At 36.2% G+C, this 12,341-nt stretch overlaps 1 protein-coding gene across 4 annotated transcripts in view; it reads left to right on the forward strand.

Annotated features, from left to right (window-relative positions):
* Positions 1-12,341, forward strand: part of LOC148939179 (beta-1,4-mannosylglycolipid beta-1,3-N-acetylglucosaminyltransferase brn-like) — a 36,535-nt gene that overhangs the window by 3,368 nt on the left and 20,826 nt on the right. The window contains exon 1 of one of the 4 annotated variants that reach the window (XM_089106645.1): positions 9,608-9,806. The exons of the other annotated variants lie outside the window; for them this stretch is intronic. The gene's annotated coding sequence lies outside the window, so the exon portion shown is untranslated. Of the gene's footprint in view, positions 1-9,607; positions 9,807-12,341 lie in introns of those variants that run through there. 4 annotated transcript variants of the gene reach the window in all.

The raw sequence follows: 12,341 nt of genomic DNA on the forward strand, positions 1-12,341 counted from the left end.
GGGGCTAGAATTCCATCAGCCCTATTGAACCCCAAAGATTATACAGATGTAGAACCTGTATATGAATGTTTTCCTCTGTATCCATCAATCCAAAGAATCTGTTACACAGTATTACAAAAAGTTGTTGCAAAATTGTGTCTAACATATAAATAATAAACCAAAATCGGGATTCTTGTTGAGGAAAATCAAAAAAATTAAAAATATTCTTTTGTCAACCAATAAATAAACTATGTATATTAAAAATAATTTTTTTTTTTTTTACAGAGGTAAGTTTTTCAAAGAAAATTAACAAGCTACATTAAACCAAAGATGAGTAGAAATGGAATACCAGGAAAAGGCATTATTAAATGAAAGAACTCCCCAGAAAGTTTTTTTTTAACGGAAAATCTGCTTTGTGGCCTCCCCTCTCCCTCTTGACCTTCCTGCTATGAGATAGATTTTTTCTATTGAGTTGTTAATTTTTTTTTAGATTGAGTTCAGAGTTCATTTATTGAACAATAATTTTACACAGAAAAGCACACCAAAACATAATTATAATAATTAAATATATTGGCAATAATAATGATAAATAAAAAGTTTAGAATTTAACATAAAACTTAAATTTTCGTTTTTACCCTATAAATTAAACGGTACTTGTTTAGTATCCAGTAAACATGCAATAAGTGAAGTTTCGTTAATGCTGATGAAATAAAACAAAGTATGATAAAAATATAATGGTTTAGAAATAAATTTGGGCTATATATTTGCACATTAGAGGGGGGGGGGGGGTAAATCATAGCATATATTAAATACTTTACCTAACCTAGGTACCTTTATTTTGCCTAAACCCCAAAAAACTAAAGTTTAAATATAGTTCCCAGTGTGAGAAACCCCTTGTTTATACAGTGTCTCATATGAATTACAGGGTAATGTCTATTTGATCTTTGCTTTTCCCCGAGTGGCTGTTTTGCGTTTTTATTGGATTCTAAACAAGTACCAATTAAACTCTTCTTGAAGATAATTCCACACCATTTTTTTTAATGTCCCAAACAAATGACTACCTTGTGCCATAGCTAGTAGAGAATTCTATAACTTTAAACTTATGGTAACCAGATTAAAGTCAGACCAAACGCGCCACATAGAAGGAATTCTTTCATTAGCAGAATATCAAAGGGCATATAACAAAAAATTATAAACAAAGGATGGAGTCTTTAAAACAGTTGGCGGTTGCCTGTGGACTAAAAAAAAAGCAGAATATGCACGGAATACGAAATACACAGATCAAAGATTTAGAAGAGGCTTGATTAAAGAACTGTTAAAGTCTCTTTAATAATATTTTTGGCCCCTCATGGGAAGAAGAAAGCAAATTTGTAGAAGACGGAAAGGTAGACATCTATATTAGTGGACAATAAGAAACATATGATTGAACCAATGAAGAAAAAAAAAGCTTATGAATGCAATCAGGATATGAGTGCTTAAGCTTTTGAAGAGTACTAAGATGATAGATTTTTATATACCAAAATTCCCAGGAAACATACAGAACCACAATTAGGTCTAGAGATGGATCCTGTAGAGGTCTAGTTTTCTTTTATATCAGGGCAAGATTTTGAAACATGAGAAAAATAAAAAGCTTTGATTTGGAAACATTTAATACAAGATGATTCATGGTAAACCATGAAACAAAATGCTTGAAAAGAAATGTCAGGTTCAGCCACAGACCAGTCTCATCTTTAAACAATGTGGTTAGTAGGCTATCATCTACAAAAGCCACCAGACCATCATCAGATCCAGACTCATGCTTTGAGAGATCCTGGTTGGCTTGTTGACAAAGCTGATAGTATAATTGTGATTTACAATTTTTAACTGCAAAGAAAAGTGTTGAATTCTTTGATTCAATAGTTAAATTTAGACCGAAGCACCTATAATAAAATAAGCACAAGCAAGCAATATAAGCAAAAGCATACACAAGTAATACATAAGCAAGCACAAGCAAATATAATAGATAATGCTACATCTCCCTTCTTCACACTTAACAAGGTCTACATATCAAGCCGTGTTATTGGCCTAATCACTCTGCCACTGTGGGTCCGGGGCAAGTTCACTGATGCAGAAAGGAGTGGTGTAACTTCCACATGGTGCAGGGAGGCATGTCTGCTGTTTGGTGATGAGTTTGGCGACAGTGGCGCCTCTTCTTTGTGTGACTCCTGATCAATTTTGGGGGCTTCTTCTGTTGGATAAGAATCAATGTGTGGATTTTCTGCATTGGAGGTGTCCAGATAGGCTGTTTCATTGTTTTCGTTTCGAGTTGTTAGGGTGCCCGGTGATGTGAGGGTAGGGAAACGGCGTCGAAAGATATGGGTTCTGTTTCTTCGCAGCCTAGATCCATCAGCAGTTTCAACAACGTAGGATCTAGGATTTTCATGTCGCGAAATGATTTTGGCTTTTGTCCAAGAGCTATTTGCCATTTTCTGGATAAATACTTTTTCACCCGTCTGAAGTTCCGGGAGTTGCTTTGCTGATTTGTCATAGTAAGATTTCTGCCTATTATGTTCAACCAACCTGTGTTGCATGAAATCTTTTGTTGGAACAATTCTGGGTTTTAGCTGTTGTTATGTTGATGGTAGGATTGACTGGAGCTGGCGACTCATTAGAAGCTGGGCTGGTCAAGCATAACTGTCAACTGGGATATTCCTATATTCCAAAAGAGCAATACAAGGGTTGGTTCCAGCTTCTTTTGCTTTAGTGAGTATTTTCTTGCAGATATGGACAGACTTTTCTACAAGCTCATTGGATCTTGGGTATATGGGGCTAGATGTTTTCAAGCTGATTCCTCAGGACTGAGTAAAATCTTGAATTCCTGGGAGAACAGTTGTGGACCATTGTCAGAGGATATGAGCTGGGGAATCCCAAAACGTGAAAAAATGGTTTTCATTTTTTCTATAATGGTGGACGAAGTTTGGCTTGGCAATTTTTTGACTTAAAAAAACCTGCTATAATAATCACTGATTATGAGGTGGCATGCTCTGTTCCACTCGAATAGGTCAATACCGAGGTGTTGTCATGGGATTGATGGTATCTGGCTGCTTCTTAGCGGTTCTTTCTGGTTGTTGGCAGCAAACTTCAAACATATTTCACAATTCTGGACAAACCTCTCTATATCAGCATTCATCTTTGGCCAGTATATGATCATTCTTGCACGCATTTTAGTTTTGTCTATTCCCAGGTGAGCATGATGGAGTTGGTGTAGAATGTTAGTTCTCAGCATGTGAGGTATGATGATCTACTGGCCTTTCAATAGCAGACTGTTGTGGATGCTCAGTTTGTGCTGGATATTCCAGAAGGCCAAAACTTCCATTGGGCAAGACTGACGTTTTGACGGCCAACCATCACGTACAAGGGATGCGAGTGTTGCTAGTTGGGCATCTCGGCGTGTCTCATGCCGGATTTCCTCAAGTTTAGAGTCGCTCACTGGTAAGGATTTCATCACTGTATTGACATAAACTTCAATGTCGTTCTGTAATTGAGTGTCCGTGTCAGGCAAGTGCAGACGTGATAGCGCATGTGGTATCGGTATTTCTGCTCCAGGGCTGTATCGGTCTTCTAAGTTGTAGGGTTGAATCTGTCTCATCATTTGCTGAAGCCGGGCGGGTGCTTCATGGAGTGGGCGTGACAGAATAGTCTCTAGTGGGCGATGGTCAGTTGTAACAAAGACTTTGCGACCATAGATGTAGTGGTGGAAGTGTTTGCATCCAAAAACGATGGCATACAGCTCTTTTTCCATCTGTGAACAGTTCTGCCTGTCTTGCTTAGCGCCCGTGAAGCAAAACCAAATATTTTACCTTTCAAGGATAGTTCAGCTCCCAGCCCGTGTTTCGATGCATCGACCTTAAGGTTCAGTGTTTTGCAATCATGTTCAAAAAAAGATAAGCTGTCTGATATAGACCTTTTTATTTCTTCCATAAATGATTTGTGAACAGCTTCCCACTTGAATTCTGTGGCTTTAGTCAGGTCTCTCAATGGCTTGTTCTTTGAAGATGAATCAGATATGTATATCGATAGAAAATTCAACATTCTAAGTAACGTCTGAAGCTCCTCTTTTGACTTGGGATTTGGCATATCCTTTATCGCTTTTATTATTTCAGGATCAGGCTTTATTCCTTCTTTGCTGATGATATGTCCAAAGTATTTGACCTGATCTCTTGCAAATTTACATTTGTCTTTGTTGAATCGAATTCCGGTTTCTTTAGCTCTGTTGAGATCTGCAGTAAGCCTTTTATCATGCTCTCTATGGGATTTTCTGTATACTAAGATGTCATCCACAAGTATTGTGATGCCTTTAAGACCTTCAAATGCTTCTTCCATTTTCCTCTGGAATTCATCTTGCGCCGACACAAGGCCAAAGGGATATCTCTTCCATCTATAGCGTCCAAATATTGTGCTGAAAGTTATTAGGTATGAAGATCGAGTAAAGAGTGGTAGTATCCAATAGCCTGAGCGAGTGTGTAACTTGCTGAAAATAACTGCTCCATCTATCTCGGCAACAGCATCCTCGAAGGTTGGGATAGGGGAGTGTGGGCGTTTTATGGGCTTATTAAGGTCCACGGGGTCAATACATAATCTGAAAGTTCCATCCTTTTTCTCAACCATTACCATGGCATTTACCCAATCTGTTGGTTCACTAACCTTTTCAATGATGTCAAGGGATTCCAACCTATCTAGTTCGTTTTTTAGCTTCTCTTTCATGGCTAGTGGTACTTTTATAGCTGGGTGTACAGTTGGGGTTGCATTGTCCTTTAGATGTATCTCGCATTCTGTTTCAACTTTCCCTATGCCCTTAAACACGTTAACATTTTCAGCTTCTGGGGACTGTTCAATGCTCGGAACAAGCTTGATCAGGTTCAGGTCTTTGCTTGTTTTGAGGCCAAATATGGGTGTGGTATTTGATTTGACTATGTAGAATACATGTGATTGTATAGGTCCATTTTTGTAGCTTCATGACAGGCTGCATACCCCAAGGTAGGGTATGGCTGACCCACAGTAGCTGGTGAGTCGTTGAGTGGCTTTGGATAGCTTTGGCTTTTCTGACAGTTTACTTAAGTATTGCGATGGGAGTATGTTGACCTGAGCACCAGCGTCAACCTTAAATTTGATCTTCAGCTCTCTACTGATGGATATTTCTGCAAAGACTTCATCACTGCTGGAGCCTTTTCCAATTGTATATAGAAATACCTCGGTTTCTTCCTGATTTTGCAATTCACTAGTGAAACTAAGGCTCTCTGTTGCACCATTGCCAACAGCATTCACTGCCTTGCTTCTGCAGACTTTGGCGAAGTGGTTACTCTTTTTGCACTTTGAGCATGTTTTTCCTTTAGCAGGGCATATGTGTAGGGGAGAGTATGTGCCACCACAGAAGTAGCACTCTGCTTTCTTATGAGGCAGATAGTATTTGCTTTTTGAAATGGCATCCACTTCTTGCTTGATTTCTTTCTGTTCAAATGTTTTGAGTTGCGCTTGGGTCGATTCATGTGCACAACAAATTGTGACAGCTTGGGTAAGTGTGAGAGTGTCACCAATTCCCGAGAGTTTCTCACGCAGACTAGGGTTTGTCACTCCACATACTATTTTGTCTCTCACCATCTCACTTTCATTAGTATACCCAGCTGGTTTGACTAGAATTTTTAGTTCTGTTATGTATTTCTCAAAATTTTCAGTGTCTCTTTGGTCTTGCTTTTTGAAAATGTAGTATGAGAACACTTGGTTTTTCTTAGGGGCTGCATACTATCTGAATTTTTTTCAAATACACCTTGAATTCGTCTTTATCTGCTTCTTTGAGCTCAAATGGTCTGAATATCTTTCGCCCTTGATTACCAACCCATATGAGAAGGTAGGCACATAGCACTTTCTCTGATTTTTCAGCAAGGGGACCTTCGCACATCAGTGTTGCGTGACTCTCGAACTTGGTCCATTCAGAAGCAAGATCATTGGTGTTCCAGTTGATTGATGGTTGACTTATATCCATGACTTCTGACACCATGTAGAATTCTTTGATTCAATAGTTTAATATAGACCCAAGCACCTATAATAAAATAAGCACATAATAAGCACAAACAAGCAATATAAGCAAAAGCATACACAAGTAATACATAAGCAAGCACAAGCAAATATAATAGATAATGCTACAAAAAGGTCATTAACATAAATTTATATCAGCATTGGACCCAAAACCGATCCTTGAGGTACTCCATATTCAACCTGAGAACTATCACGAAAAGATTCACCAATCGAGACAAGAACCAGGAATAAGCATTTGCCCATACACCAAAGTGAGAAAGCTTTCCTAGAAGAATATGATGTGTCAGAAAAGTGTCTTTCAAAAATCTAAAAGAAAGCAGCCAGAAGCAGAGTAGATTCGAGAACAGTGTGAATAAAATCTATTAAAGAAACACATGCATGTTAGTAGAATTTCTAGCCCAAAAACGTAACTGGAAAAGATGAAAGAAATCTTTAGCTTCAAGAGAGCTTAAGAGACGTGATAATATGGTTTTTTAATCACTTTATTAAAAACCGACAAGAGCGAAATAAGTCCTTAGTTGGACAGGCCATTCCAAGGGCCTTGTTTGTAAAGAACTATAACTCTAGCACATTTAAGAGCATCTGGAAACACTCCAGATTCAAAAGATAGATTTATCAACTGTTAACTGGGATTAAATAGACAGCAAAATAATTTGAAAACACATGTTTGTATCTGATCTGGACCTAATGAAGATGTACTTTTTAGCAATGTAAGAATTTTAGCTACTAACAATTTAAACATTTTTTCTACCCCATATGTATGAAATCGGACTAACGAATCAATTTTTGGCTCCTATCTGAATTTAGATCGATTCTGTTAATAATATTAATAAATTTTGTTAATAAAATTTGTTGCTATACAGTATTTTTCCCAATATTTGCAAAATAAGATGGCAAATTTTTCTGACCTTTCTCTGTTCCTGTCAAAATATCACCATCAACAACCAAACTAGAAAGAAGAGGCTCAGAACATGAATTATTAATTTTCCACGTCTCTAGCGTCTTTTTCATAGTCTGAAAACTAGGAAAAATAATCATCAGACATTACTTGAAGAACAAGAGACTTGAAAAGGTTCCTATATGCTTTATAATTGTGAAGATGCTGTTGAGATGCCGACCTCTTCCTCTCTCTCCACAAGCAATTATTTTGCTTCCAGCTTCTTAGAAGACTTGGGGTCATCTATGGGTTAAGCGACTCAGCCTTTTAGATCAGGATTGGCATGGCAGAGAAGCATAAGTATCAAGAATAGTAGTCCTAATTAGTTCATAAAATATATTAAAACGCCGATTCGGATTTAACTACAACCCAAGATTGCTTATTCAATCTAGACCTCAGAAGATTAAGATTTTTAACAGAAAAACAATGAAAGCGTGAATCAGAACTGTTAGATCTGGAATTGGAAGAATCAGCTGCAAAATAATTGTTAAGATAAGAAACACCATCAACAAGAGTCCTGTTGATTCAATGACTCATGTGGGTATAGATGTCATAGGATGCATTCTACCTGAAAGCATATTGGAAAGAAAATCCAGTGATGAGGAAGAACTGTCAATCAAGTTTAATTTAAAATTGCCCGTAATCACTTTCTCGCACTATTGACGGGGAATCAGATCTACAACCTCGTTAAGTTGTTGTAGGAAAGATGAAACAGATCAGCAAAGAGAGTGATAAAAGAGACCCGGCCTGCAAAAGAGGCCCAAAAAAACAAAGATTAAAAATCCCTTCCAAACTTCGACACAAATTTTTACAAATAGAAATGTGACTAAAATTGTTGTAGCTACCAACTGAAAGCAAGATTTTAGTTGTTGTCATGTCAGTATTTTTATCCTCTTTTTTTCGTCTTGTTATTTCATTTATTTTAGTCTTCTCATATAAACTATCCATGACAGATCAAGATTAAAATGATTAATGAGAAAAATGCAGGCATCCCTCAAACCCCACGCCCCGACAACTAATAGTATTAGAAAAACACTGGGGCATCATTAGTTTTAATTCAATGAGGGAGATTGACAGGGATGTGCATGCAGCTGTGTTGGCCTAAGGTAGCTTAATGCTGCAATGTGTTATTTTATAATAGTAGTAGTTTACTTTTGTTGACAAAATGCCACTGTTTTTGTTTAATTATGTTGATGGATCTGCCATTGCTGGCTAAAAACTTATTATTACCAGAGGCGTCATTAGCCAAAATGCTTGGGAGGAAGGGCAATGGATTTTACCGACTAATTTGAGTGTTATCGCTATTAAAAGTACTTCTTTTCCGTTTTTTACCCACATAGACTGATCTTCTTTCACAGAAGACTGAAACTCTTTATCATATATCAATCAGCCGATTTACCTTATGAAAAAAGAAGATTTTTGCTAGTAAAAAGTGGCGCTTCAAGCCACTTTATTACTGATTAAACTTTACTGGCTGGCTGAGAATTCTCCATTACTTATATCTATTATAAATTTTAGAAAGAATTCTCCATTTATTGGATTGAATATCCTGAGAAATCATTTGATCTTTTCCCATTCTTTCAAAAAGCCTAAATGATTTTAAATAGTCCAATTGTGCAGGCTCTATGACAATGATAAATGATAAAGCCATCAACTCAAAACTAGATTAGAACTTAATTTCATTACATGCTTCATGATTTATGACAGGCTTCATTAAGTTCTGTTAGATATTGAAGGGGTTCTAGCTCTAAATTTCAAATGACCTGGTACGCAAATCATAATATTTGGCAGATCGTTGATCAAATCCCATTTGAGTTGGATGCGTCTTTTTTTGTACTATGTTTACAAAGTAGAATATAAGTTCATATTTCTGCTTCATATTTCATATTTGGGTAATTAAACATGGAGAAGAACAATTTTTTCTCTTTTAGGTCCTATAGGGTAAAGGTACCGATGATTCAACAGTTTTTGTAAAAAACCAGTTTTTCTGGTCTAGAAGTCTTAATTTAAAGACTTTCATTTTGAAAAGGGTTTGAGTATGTAGGAAAAACATCTTGGGATCTAACTGTTTGATGAGAAGTTTGAAGTTTTGTCTGGAAAGGGTATAAAACTCCAATTTTCCGAAATTACAGCATTTTCATCTACAAATTCGACACAACAAAAGTTACCTGTTTTTGACACAAGTCGGAACCCAATTCAACACCCGTATTGGGTGTCAAACCGATGATTCAACAGTTTTTGTAAAAAACCAGTTTTTCTACTCTAGAAGTCTTAATTTAAAGACTTTTGGTTTGAAAAGGGTTTCAGTATGTAGGAAAAACATCTAGGAATCTAACTGTTTGATGAGAAGTTTGAAGTTTTATCTTAAAAGGGTAAACAACTCCAATTTTCCAAAACTAGAGTATTTTCAGCTAAAAATTTGACACAACAGAAAAGTTCCCTGTTTTCAACACAAGTCGGGACCCAATTCGACACGCATTGGAATGCTTGGGGAATGTCTATGGGCGGAACCTGGTGTATTTGAAACGTATATTCTTAAATAATTTCTTAGACCACACTGCTTTTCCATTAAAAACAAAAAAAAAATTTTTTAATTAAGGGTTATGGACCGGGGGGTTAGTTGACCTTTTATTGTTTTGGTCTAAGTATAAATATATTCTTCATTTTTGATAGATTTCAATTTATATACTGGGAGGAGGCGAGTAGAATCAATATAGACATTCAGTACATGGAAGTGTTTATTTAATATATTTCAATTTATATACTGAGAGGAGGCCAGTTGAAAGACAGTCAGTGCATGGAAGTGTTTAATTAATATGTGAGTTTTGTTCTTATTTATTTATATTTTTCTTTCGTTGTTGCTTTTTGTTCTCTTTATGTGTTTAGTATGTTTTATTGTAATGTAATTTAAGTGGTTTTTTTTTTGCTTTATTTATTTATTTATTTTTACGTTGAGAAAGGCTCCCGGATGTGGGGCCGAAATATTCGGAGCTTTTGTGCATAATTAATTGTTTTGTAGTTCACTGCTTGTTAGAAAATTAAAACCCGTTTTTCGTGTTTAAAAATTTTTTTTTTGTTTTTAACGTATATTCTTGTTTCTTTGTTTTTCTTCAACTTCATTTAATGTATAAAAGTATAAAAGACTATGCAAAAAGTAGAAGTAATAAAACTAACAAATTAGTTTCAAGTATGTAGTATTTGGTATAACAAAATCGGTAGAACAAATTTTAATACACTTTATTAAATACAAATAGTTTTCAGTATAACAAATTTTGTAGAACAAAATTGTTTCCCTAGCATTTCGTAAGGGATAGAGTCTAGGAAAATAGGAGTTGATTTCTAGAAATTTAAGAAGTTTATTTGATTTAGTGGATTTTATTTTCATTTGCAGATTCTTATTTTCGTTCAAAACATAGGCCTACGCATCATTTTGTATAAAATTTTGTATTCAATAAAATTTGTATTTTTTATTCGGATGAAGGATAAATAAGGGTATAATCTAAAAAAATCTGGTGGGGGGAGGGGGGCAAAATCAGGTCTAGGGGGGGGGGGGCAAAACGAGGTCTGGGGGAGCAACTACCCCCCCCCCCCCTCCCGCCCCATACCAATTTATGCCTCAGCATGGTATGAGACCAAGTAGCAGTTCCTCAGATGATATACAAATCCAGTGTCTGTAAGTAAAACGTCAAAGTTAAAAAAAAAACTTTTGTTTAAGTGTTCTTTTATCTGAAATATTATAAGAAATAATAATCATCGAAATCTCTCGTTGCGCAGAAAGCACCCGTAAATTCGACAGCTATGGTGCCTATGGTTTCGTCAGTGGATCCTGGAATTTCGACACCTATTATTTCTCATCTGTTTTACATGTTCAGTGAAGTTTCGACAAATTCACCTATATTTCGACAGGGCCTGTTGCTGTCTGTCCAAAATTTCGAAAAGGTTACTACGAGATATTCGCCAAAGAAATAAAACCCTTGATAGAAGCCGATATTTACGGTTGAATGCGGCTGAAGGAACATTTTTAGTCCGCCTGGTATTCCACTACATCGAACAAGAATTTTCGACACTTGGAACCTAGTTTCGACAATGCAATTTCCCTCGCCATTTTCATTTAATTTTATCAAGAAAAGCTAATGTAGCTACATTTCAGAGAAGATCAGATGTATCTCGACACATTGGCGCTTATCCCAACTTTTTCTTGCAATAAATAACCAAGTAATGACAGTTTGAACATTACACACCTGAAAAATTGTCGGGAGCTCCTTTCATGTCGAAAACAGGAAACTGACCGAATTGTATGTCCTTTTCTTATCTGGGTGTACCGGATATAGTGTCCACGTTTTGCACCGTCGAAATATAACGACGGCTCCAAGAGATGGCGCTCTAAGTCACGGCTAAGCAGAGCTATCCCGTTTTGAAGGAAAATTTCAACAGTGGTTCCGAAATTGCAATGTCGAATCATCGGTGCCTTTACCCTACTTCCAAGATGCCACTTTATGCCACTCAAATCCTTTGTGTTCTAGTAAGATCTAACTATTAGATTTGGCAGATCATATATTCATGGCAAAGTATGATCTTGGATGGGTACGAAGTCTTTCTTAGTTTGTCTCCGGCTTAAATTTTGGTTGTCAGAGAGCCAATTCAAATATTCTGCTCTAGTGTAAGCTTGTATTTATATATTTCGTTCTTGGCCTTTATTATTTCCTCCTTGCCAAATTATAATTTATTTTTGTAATTGCTCTAAAAAAGTGGAAAAAATAATAAAAATGGAGGAACAAGGAGAAAAAAATATAAATAATCTAGGAAAATTGCTAATATGGTGGCAAAAAAAGACTAATGGAAAAAGAATATCAAAGCAAAAAACATTGACTTAGTAATTAGTATCATTAGACTGTGGCCCTAAATTAGATAAGAGCGTATTTGTACAACAAACGTCATGGCTTCTCAAGCGAAATAATAATATCCCTATCTCGGTATTTGGCAGTTTCCTTTTGCGTTAAAGTTCTAATGACATTATACATGAAATCTTACCCTGAGTTCCCACTGATGCGAGTTCACGCTAAAACGGCGGTTTCTGCGTGATCCATCATATTTTCTCCTTTTTTGCTGCAAGTTTCTGCGTCACAACGGTTTAATGGCTGCGTTGAAGTATTTCTACTGAGCCATTGAAAATCGTATCCGTTATTTTAAATTGAAAACATTGTAGAACCATAAATTCCAAGTAACTGAGAAACTAAAGTTTATAAAAAGTTTTCCCTTAATATTTGACAAGCAACATGAGGATTTTGTCCTTTCGGTAATTCAGTAAAAAATTTTAATAGGCGAGTCCTGGGGGATTTTTACAAGGAAATGA

Source organism: Artemia sp. Qi Xiang Cuo, chromosome 21 (assembly GCF_049724085.1).
Source record: "Artemia sp. Qi Xiang Cuo chromosome 21, ASM4972408v1, whole genome shotgun sequence".
Classification (NCBI taxonomy): Eukaryota; Metazoa; Arthropoda; class Branchiopoda; order Anostraca; family Artemiidae; genus Artemia; species Artemia sp. Qi Xiang Cuo.